The sequence below is a fragment of the Bremia lactucae genome, linkage group LG1 (genome assembly GCF_004359215.1).
Source record: "Bremia lactucae strain SF5 linkage group LG1, whole genome shotgun sequence".
NCBI classification, from domain to species: domain Eukaryota; phylum Oomycota; class Peronosporomycetes; order Peronosporales; family Peronosporaceae; genus Bremia; species Bremia lactucae.
Window position 1 is genome coordinate 14,655,752 of NC_090610.1, and position 9,566 is coordinate 14,665,317.

Below are 9,566 nucleotides of genomic sequence, written 5' to 3' on the forward strand. Positions count from 1 at the left end.
GTACTTAAGGGGATGGTCAATTACTAAATAATAGTAATTAGACCCAACACTCGGGTGTGGTGCACATTTGTGACCAACCCTTGTGGATGTGATGCACATGGGTGCATTCACATTAGGAGGGATGACGCCCAGCGTCATCCGTGATGACGGCTAGCGTCATCCGTTACGCGAGGTATCTATAAAGATACGCTCGCAATACATATTAAATGATATCTATAGAGATATCATTTTAATTGGTAAAAATAGGTATTTGTATTTAATTGTCTTAAATCTACTTCCTTCTGGTAAGTGCGCACGAGGAGACGGATTACCGCTCCCGTGACGACACTTAACCAGAGTTCTTAGTGTGTTGGGTGAGGTCGCTTACGCGCCCACCACAACTGCCTCACTGCACGCAAGAGAAGCAGGTTTAACCGCTTCCTCGTTGTGCTAGGGTGTGTGCCTAAGTAGAGCGTGGCCGCATTAGGACGTGCCCGCCTACAGCTACCATGCTACCTTGCTCCTCAAGGCAGAGGAAGGATTACAGACTCAGAAAGTCACTTTTTTCTATAGAACTAATAGGTTCAACAACTTAATGAGTTGTACAAGCTCGTAGAGCCAAACGAATCCTAGTTCAAGGTATTCGGGAGCTCGTACAACCAAGTGGCAACAAGTGCCCAAGAGTACATACCTTACAAAGGTTTCTTTCTCTCGTAGATTAATGCGCAAGCCTTAGGAAGGCACTAGACGCTGTATGATCAAAGGGGAACTATACTTTATTTCATCATTTAGAGCTAAAACCTTACGCTAGCTAATTTAAATTAAGAATTCGGCCGCCAGATTTGTATCTGGCGGCTGCCACATATGTTACCCATAATAAATAGAATCTTATTGATCAACTATTTGAAATCCCATAAAGGAAATGTACCACAACAACGAATCACCAACCGAAGTGTGCCCTATTACAGGTAACGTGAACGCAATTTTGGCCATTACAGGGATTTATCTGGGTAAGATTAACAATGCTTGACGAACAAAATTTATATTTGCAAGCGACTGAATGGTCTTGTTTGGTCACTATCGTCCATTTTTTTAGGCTCTATACATGAACTTTCTTACAATGAAAAAGAAAATTTCTGACTTCGGACTTTTACGGAGAATACCTGCTCACGAAACTAAGGCTCTTGAATAGAGTGTGCATTAATATAGCCACATACACCTTTTAGTTTCGCTACACCGTCACAATTATTTAAAGACACCAGAAAAGCCAATAATCTACCTTTATATTGATGAGAGTAGTTGAAGGTGTAGCTACTTTTTGGTAATTGGACGTATGCACACATTGAAAAGCCTCATGCAGGCCTCAAGCTTCAATAGCTCGAAAAGCCTGCGTTAAGGCTTTTTTTTAGTATCTGCGCAATTTCTTTTTTAATATCAAATGGTTGTTCAAAAGAAATTATGGAAGAAGCCGACACTAGGGGTGTGGCTTGCTTGCGCTCATGGTTGGTACAATAACAATGGCTCAAAGATTCGCCAACACGGTCTATAGGCAGTCACACCCATTACACTACTTTCATCAATGCAGAGGTAGATACTAGGGTGTGAGTTTATACCGTTTCCGTACCTAATAAGGTGTGCGATTCCAAAAAGGGGTGCTTTCATGACGATTCTAAAGAAAACCTGATGATATTGCGATGCGGTGGAATGACTCATGCCATACAAACAAAAAAATGTTTATCATTTTCTTATAATAAAATGTCGGATGTGGTGATAGCGAAATGTGGTGCTGTTACGGGGTGTGGTTTGTTACATAAGTATTATTTCCTAAAAGAGGATTGATAAATATTATGTCGAATAAGAGGAACAAATAAGGAAGGATAAAATTAGGTAAATGTTAATGGCACCCCATTTCGGTTAATTATACTAGAATGAAGTTCATCTGCCACACCCAAAATTTCTTTGACAAAGTGAGAAATACTAATTACTTTCATATTAGGACATCATGGTGCCACCAAGCTGTAAAAATGTGGGCGCTCTTTAGGGTCTTGTCTTCTTCCCACTAATATTGCAATGCTAAAGGTATATATTCTGCTATCAGTGACGAGTTCGCACTTGCATTACTTCGTCTGTAGAATGCATTATTTCGCTATCTACAGTCTTGCTACATGGAACAAAGCAGAGATCATCGTGCCTCGTTCTTGTGGGCTTCCCGATTGAAAGCTCTGGCTGGTTCTCCATAACCCAGCTCACTTTCAGCCCCGAAAGTTCAGATATGACCAAGTTGCATCAATTCCACTGCACCGCTGCCACCATTCCATGCATTTAGCGACGACAGCTTCTCGATATATACATAATTCCCGATGACCGGAGCATTCGACTACCCTTTTCCAATGCAACTGGACAACCGAATTTCGCGAAGTCTGTAAAGCGGCCAAAGTCTGCGACGCGAGCGCCACATACAGACACCGCAGCCACTATTTCATCTCAGTTTTCGTATACGCTGTGGGCCCCTTTTGCCACGAATCGCCACTCGCCACATGGTTGCTTGCACCCATCAAAAACCAAGTCTCGTGACATGATTTCAATGCTTTTGGCCGTACACTTGGCCAAGTCGATTGTGCCGCGCTTACGGCGTGTTCTTTATGTAAGAACGAATCTTGGCGCTCGTGAGCACTATTTATCGAGCCTTCCAGCCACCTGATTGCTGCCGAAACCCCTCCTTAGAAAGGAAGCCTGCTTTGATCACGTCACAAGATGGAACGGCCTCAGCACGCACCATCACGTTCTCTTGCGAAATCGGAAGAATGTTCCATGAAATGAAAAAAGTTAAAAATAGTGCACTTTGTCAAAACAAATTTGGGAGGGGGGGGGTGGCAGCAGATAAACATCTTTTAAACTTTTTAATGATAGAGTACCGTCAAACGAAATAAGGTGCCGTTAACAATCCTTCTTATTATCATTTTAATAATCTTGACTTAACATTTCCAATATTACCAAGTAAATATAGAGGCAACCCGACAATAGTTCTGTTGATTGTTTTTAGCTTAAATCAACCCCGCCAATCGTTACAAGACACAATTATGCGGTGCGCAAGAAGATGCTGTGCATAATTAGTTATTAATATACCCAAGTCAGTCGATAGAAGATCGTTACATACGAACTTAATATATTGGTACAGTTTTACTTTTCGCATTACTAAAGCCTTAGTGTCGACCAAGAGTAGCTAAGACTTCTTGACTTCCTCTCCACGTCAGTGTACGTGAAGCTTAAAGGCACTGTTATCAGTCCAGGTTGGCTAGTACTGTTATCAGTTCTTGCAAAAAGTGTTCCGTTACACCTAGCGGCACTTCGAAGTCCGTGTAACGGCCTTCGCACGTTTCATCCAACATAGACGTTTTTGATGTAGAAGGAAGGAGTTTTCAAGTCCTTCAAGATAGCTTTCACGGAACGTGTTAAACGCTCACTCGTCTGAGTAACCTTGAATGGAGAGCGGTCGAGCGTATGAGTTCGGCCGTAGTGGGCCAGCCAATTGCGCCGTGTTGCTCGCTCTACAAAGCGACGATTAAATTACGGCTATAGCCGAGTCCATCCAACTTGAACTTGACGGAAACCAAGAAAAAGTAACCTTGCTTCACCAGCAAGGCTCTCAACACGCAGACGTGTTGATAGATTAGGGTGCTCAACGGCTCACACGGTTGGTACAGCAGCATGTACATGCTGCTAGCAAGCCAAAGCTTTGCGTCGACCCCAAAGCTTAAAGTTTGAAATCAAAAAAGTTAACGCAGTCGAAGGAGACTCCGTCTTATGATGGCTCGTCGAAGTAGACGACATCGATGACATTGATAACGGTGCGATGAAAGCGAAGTTTGGTATGTCCAACTTGGCCGGACGTGCCAAGTCTTGGGCCAAGGGCTCATCCTACACGATATATATGCCTTTAAGTAGTATGAGGTTCGTAAGACTCGGCTCAGGAAAATTATCAAGCCGACACGTACTAAATTCAGAGATGGAGCAGAGCTCCTGGACTAAAAGCGAAGAAAGCGTGATCTTCCAGCTTATGCATAACATGCACGATACCTAGTAAGTTGTATCGGGAGTCATCCAATTGATGAACAAACACAGTTAGCTGTGTTTATTAAGAATCTTGCAGACGGTCCTGTCAAGACCCACCTGTTCCGGCTCGGATTTGTTATAGTTAAAGACGATTGACCAAGCGACTCTGTAGCGGAACAAGAGGACTTTAGCCTGAAACAGGCATTAGTCCCCTAATGGTTATCGTTAAAATGGACGACAAGAAAATGGGGGTCCGGAACCTATGGACCTCTTGTATGTAGAGAGCGAAAAACCTTGCTCTTCAAGTTACAAACGATCGCAAAGATGCAATCGTTGTCAAAAGACAGGGTTCTACGCCTATGAATGTAGTGCCCCAAGCCAAGTGCGAAAAAATACTTAGTGAAACGATCGCCCTTCCGCTAAAAATAGCGGAGGACGCGGGTTGGACGCTGTTGCGAAATCGCGACGGCGAGAGGGATCGTCAAAAAACAGTTGGAGTTAGTAGGTGCGGAGCACTCTACTGATTCAGCAACGTCAAAAGGATTTGCAGGTCTTTTGACAAAAGCTGTTCCTTACACACAAACATTGTGTGTAACTACCCCCAGGTGATGAGGTTAACCTCATCATTCTGAGGATTGTAGTGGTAGCTAAATCGCCAAGTGAATTGTGGGGCGTTTACCAGTTTCATTCGACGCCAATCGCTAGAAGATCGCAGGCTTAAGATTGTATGCGCAATATACCTGTAACGGGATGACAGTGCGCCTAGCAACAGGCGAATCTGGAACAATTATGAAACATGTAGTTGGTATCCTATACATCTTAAAAGGTATGCAGCACGATCATAATTTCATCGTACTGGATTTAAATGACGAATTGATGTGATCCATAGATTACCATGGCTCAGAAGTACTAACCATGCATAACCTGGCAGCATCAAGCCGTGACGATGCCTGCCTCTCGTTCATCAGGTGAGCATCTAATGATCGTCTTGGAGCGTCCACAAGCGTGTGGATGTCATATGAGTGAGAGCGATAGCCTCACTTGTGGTACGGTCTTAACCACGACTATACAAGACCTCATACTAATAACTCCTCACACTGTGGAATTATTATACGCCATAACTCTGTTGATTCATTTTTAGCAATTTACCGTTATCGAGTCCTTCAAGGAGCAATGATATGACGGCTTTGCACGAGCACTGGCAGCGCCAAAGTTCGACCACTCTAATAAGCTGAGTGAGCCGAACAAGGATGCTTTTTTCGAGCGCTAGATCTAAGAAAAATTAAGACACCTGTCTATAAGAGACAGTGCAAAAGTTCTAGATCTACTAGAAATACTATGGCCGACCGAATATCGGCCACGAAGTTGTCATCTGTGACAAGTACGCAGATCTGCTTGACTTTGCCACTTCGCTGATCACGCAAAATCTGTTCGGCTCGAGCAGTGGCAATTAAATTATCTCCGAATTTTACTTCGTAGGCGCTATCAGATCAAGTGTATAGCCTACACCTGATCCGTTTTCCTCTAAGACATTAAAAAATTTACTGTCTCAATTTCTTCTATGAAACTTACTTCCGAAGGTGCCTGGGGGCTTTGTCTCTCAGAATTAATGTTTTTATTTCCTCAAATCTTATGGGTTTTGTTTATTTATTTCTAAGAGATCTCCCTCCCCAATTGCCTCTAGCTGCTATCGATATTTTGATTACGAAGGAGTTCTCAGCAGTTCATCGATGGACGAAAGTGTTTTCGATGAGAAGACTCGTATTGAGTATTTTACGTCTAAATTCTGGGAGTCTTTGAAAACAGATCCTTTATATAGGGTTTGATCGAATTCTAATATATGCTTCCCGATCTGGTACCGTGCGAGTTGCCTAAGGATAAAGATCATGAAGCATTGGCCATTGCCTTGTTAACAAGTATTAGTGATCGTGAAGTTCTTTGCCGACCGCTTAGCAGCGGGCCTGTGAGGTAGTTAGCCCTCCATATAGCTCTCCGACCTTCTGTATGCGTAAAGCAACAGGTGGGTGACGGATTGTACATGGGTCCAATAATTATAACGCTGCAACGATAACGGCTCAAACTCCAATATCACGAAAAGACGTAATCATTAACGGTCGGTTAAAGAGTACCATCTTTTCGTCAATAGATCTGTTAAATGAATTCTATCAGATCCTCACAAGTGACCAAGACATTACGTTTACTGCAGTAAGTACACCAAGCGGGATGCTTTGGGAGTTATTAGTTATGCAATAGGGGGTTAATAATGCTCATACAACATTCAGCAGATGTGTAATCGATCTGTTGCGACCGGTGCGAGATTTCGCTCCGATTTATTTTGATGGCGTCTTCGTTCATAGCAGAGCCATGAACGGATATGGGTCGTTGAGCACATCGTACCAACGTCCTTAAGGGTCTAACAATTATGTGTAAGCATAAGTTGTAAGCAAATCTCAAGTAATGCAAATTTGCTGCAAGCGAAATACCGCTTCTTGAGTTTATCGCGGGTAAACACAGTGTACATCTGATCCTGAAAATCAAGGCAATAACCGACTGTTCTGTGTAATCAATTTAAAGGGACTTTGAAAGTTCCTCGGCTTAGCGGCGTACTAACAAAAATCTCGCCCAATATCGCTGTACCTATTTCTCATTTGCCAAAGTAAAAAGTAAATGATCATAGAACGCTGACTGTCAGCATTATTTTGAGGGTATCAAGCAAAACTTCTCTGACTAAGAGAGTGGAAGATCCGTGCGAAAACACGGTATTCGCATGCTTGCGTAAGGTTGAGTACGCTGGGTCACCCTGGAGAGCTTCCTAATCTTGACTTAAAAAGCGTTCTGCTTTCTCTGAGTCGTGCGGATTGGCAACAAAGATGGTTCTGATATCTTTGGTGCAGTATTTTCAGCATGTGCTGAGATGTAATAAGCCGCATCTCACCATGTTGCACCATATAGCCATGCTGCCGATAATAGTTGAAGATCTCGCGGCTCTGAGCTACGCAAGCTACACGTTGTCCATGTACACGTTGAAATAGACGTTGTTTGGGCAGTCTTCGTTCAGCTTCGTCGGAGTTGTTCACCTTGATGCGGACGAATTTCTCCCGGTACTCCAGTCGATATGCGGGTTTTGTTCGCGTAGCCAAGTCATACCCAAAATGGCATCCTTGTTTACAGGAATGGGCATAACTTTTAATGTTCCAGATGTCAGTCCTAAGGGATAGGCTCTTAACCTAGCCAGTGCATATTTCATGGCAAGGAGTCCCTTGCCATGGGCAATTGCGCTCCGCTGGTTAAAGCTGACGCGATTGATAGCAGACGACTCGCTCTGCGCCGCCTGAGTCATATTGCACTAATGCGCAGCCGATTACAATATCGCTATCGTCGCAGATCGTCAGTATTTACAACTACATCAAGGAATTGAGCATCCAATTCAGCTCAAGCCGGGCACACCGGACCAACTTGTACATGTGGGGCCACCAGAAGTCACGTGCTACAGACGTGTACGTCTTTTCGCGCCTCAAATGTCTACTACTCGGCGTATCATGTGCCTCATAGAGGATTCGTGACGTAAGTCTTCGTCGTTAGGGACGACCACGCGTGTTTTCATCCCCTGGATTCCCACTGTCCAACAGGAGTCCATCGGACAGACTATACCGATGGAGTCTGCCTGGTGGCGCTTCGTCAACTTGACGGCTTTCGAAGAGGCGCTCAACGACTCTACAACCTCTTGAAAATCCGGGTCTTGAACATACACCTTGCCTATAAGCTCGAACACTGATGATTCAAGGTGCACCACGTGTGCCAGTTCGTAATCAGGACGTCTCGACAGGGCGTCTGCTTGCGCATTCTGCTTTCCTGGCTTGTAAGCCACCGAAGGATATTATTTCGCAAAGAATGACAACCATCGCGCCATGCGGTGTAACAAATGGGGCGACTGAGTCGCCGTCCTCAACGAGGCATGGTCTGTTGAGACGACAAGGGTTTGCTGCCCAGCAGGTGAACTAGAAACTTGACAAGGGCGTACTTCATTGCTAGAAGTTCCTTGTCGTGCACTGGATATTTCTTCTCAGCGGCTCTCATCTGCCGCGATAGAAACAAAATTACCCGTTCATTACCATTGGCATCCAGTGCAACACAGCGCAGCCAATGGCAAAGTCTGGTGCATCACACACCACACTAAATAAACGATCCTCGTCCGGCAACGCTAAAATTGGTGCCGACTGTAGGCTCAACTTAATCGCTTTAAAAGCTTGTTGAACTCCACAGTACACGCCCAGACCACGTCGTTCTTCAGCAAGTTGGTCTTTGCCTGGCCATCTTCGCGTAATTCTCGCTGTACTTGTGCAAATAATTTGTGAGACCCAACCACATTCATAATCCTTCCGGGATGACGGCGTTGGCCGCGCCATGCTGTACACTCTGGGCAGCTGCGGTATTAGCCGAGTTCATTAAACACGAACTCGACAGGGCCAAGAGAAAGTAGCCTTGCTGGTGAAGCATGGCGAAGCAAGGCTCACAACACACAAAGGTGTTAAAAGGACAGGGTGCTCAACAGATGAAACTGTTGAGATAGCAGCACTTACATGCTGCTAATGAACGACGCGTCCGCGTTGAACGCAGCCCATTTCAGTCAAACAAATGGCGACATGTCTCGAACAACGCCAAAAATCCGAGACTGGACTAAAAAGATGATTTAAGCTGGCATTATTCGACCAAGTACATCGGCTTATTCAGCTCCGACTTTTTGTGTCAAGATAGCTGTAGGCTAGCGCATTGTACATTACTCTCGTCATTTAAATCTGGCAACCATCTTGCCGGCGAAACCAATACCGCGCAAGGAAGACACCAACGACGCCATGGCGAGCAGTCAATGGTTTTAATGTATGGACCTAATTTATGGTTACTACCAAGCTAAAGTACGCGAATCGGATGTCCCGTTTACAGATTTTTCAAACCCTGACGGTCTTTTTTAATACATCGTCACTCCAATGGGATTCAGTGGTAGTCCAGCGACATTTAATCGTCTCCTGGAAAAGATATTTTGTGACGTTAAGGACGTGATAAAGATCTACTTTGACGACATACAAAGTTTAGATGATAAAGAACACATTCAGGCCTAAGACAGGGTGCTGAAGCGATGTGAAGAACAACAACTTTACATAAAGTTGTCCGAGTGCCAGTTCTGCGTGGACGAGAACCCATTCCTAGGGGGCTTCATCGGGTGATAAGGCGTCCGAACAGACCCCGACAAGGTAAAGTTAATCGCAAGCTGGCTAGTTCCCAAAACGAAAACCACATGAAAAGCTTTTTGGGGACAACCGTGTATGTAACGGGGCACTGCGACTTGTGCTGTTTCAGTACAAGTCCACTTCGCACTGCTTCAGTTGTGAGTGGTGCCTTTCGTTAGGTGACGTACACTGTACGTATAGAGGGACTTCTCTTAAGACAAGTCAACTTAAGAGGGTAAAATGAAAACTGTATTAATATAGTTAAGTGTCTCTTAATCTATCTTTGTAAATGCTGAATTAACTATAAAC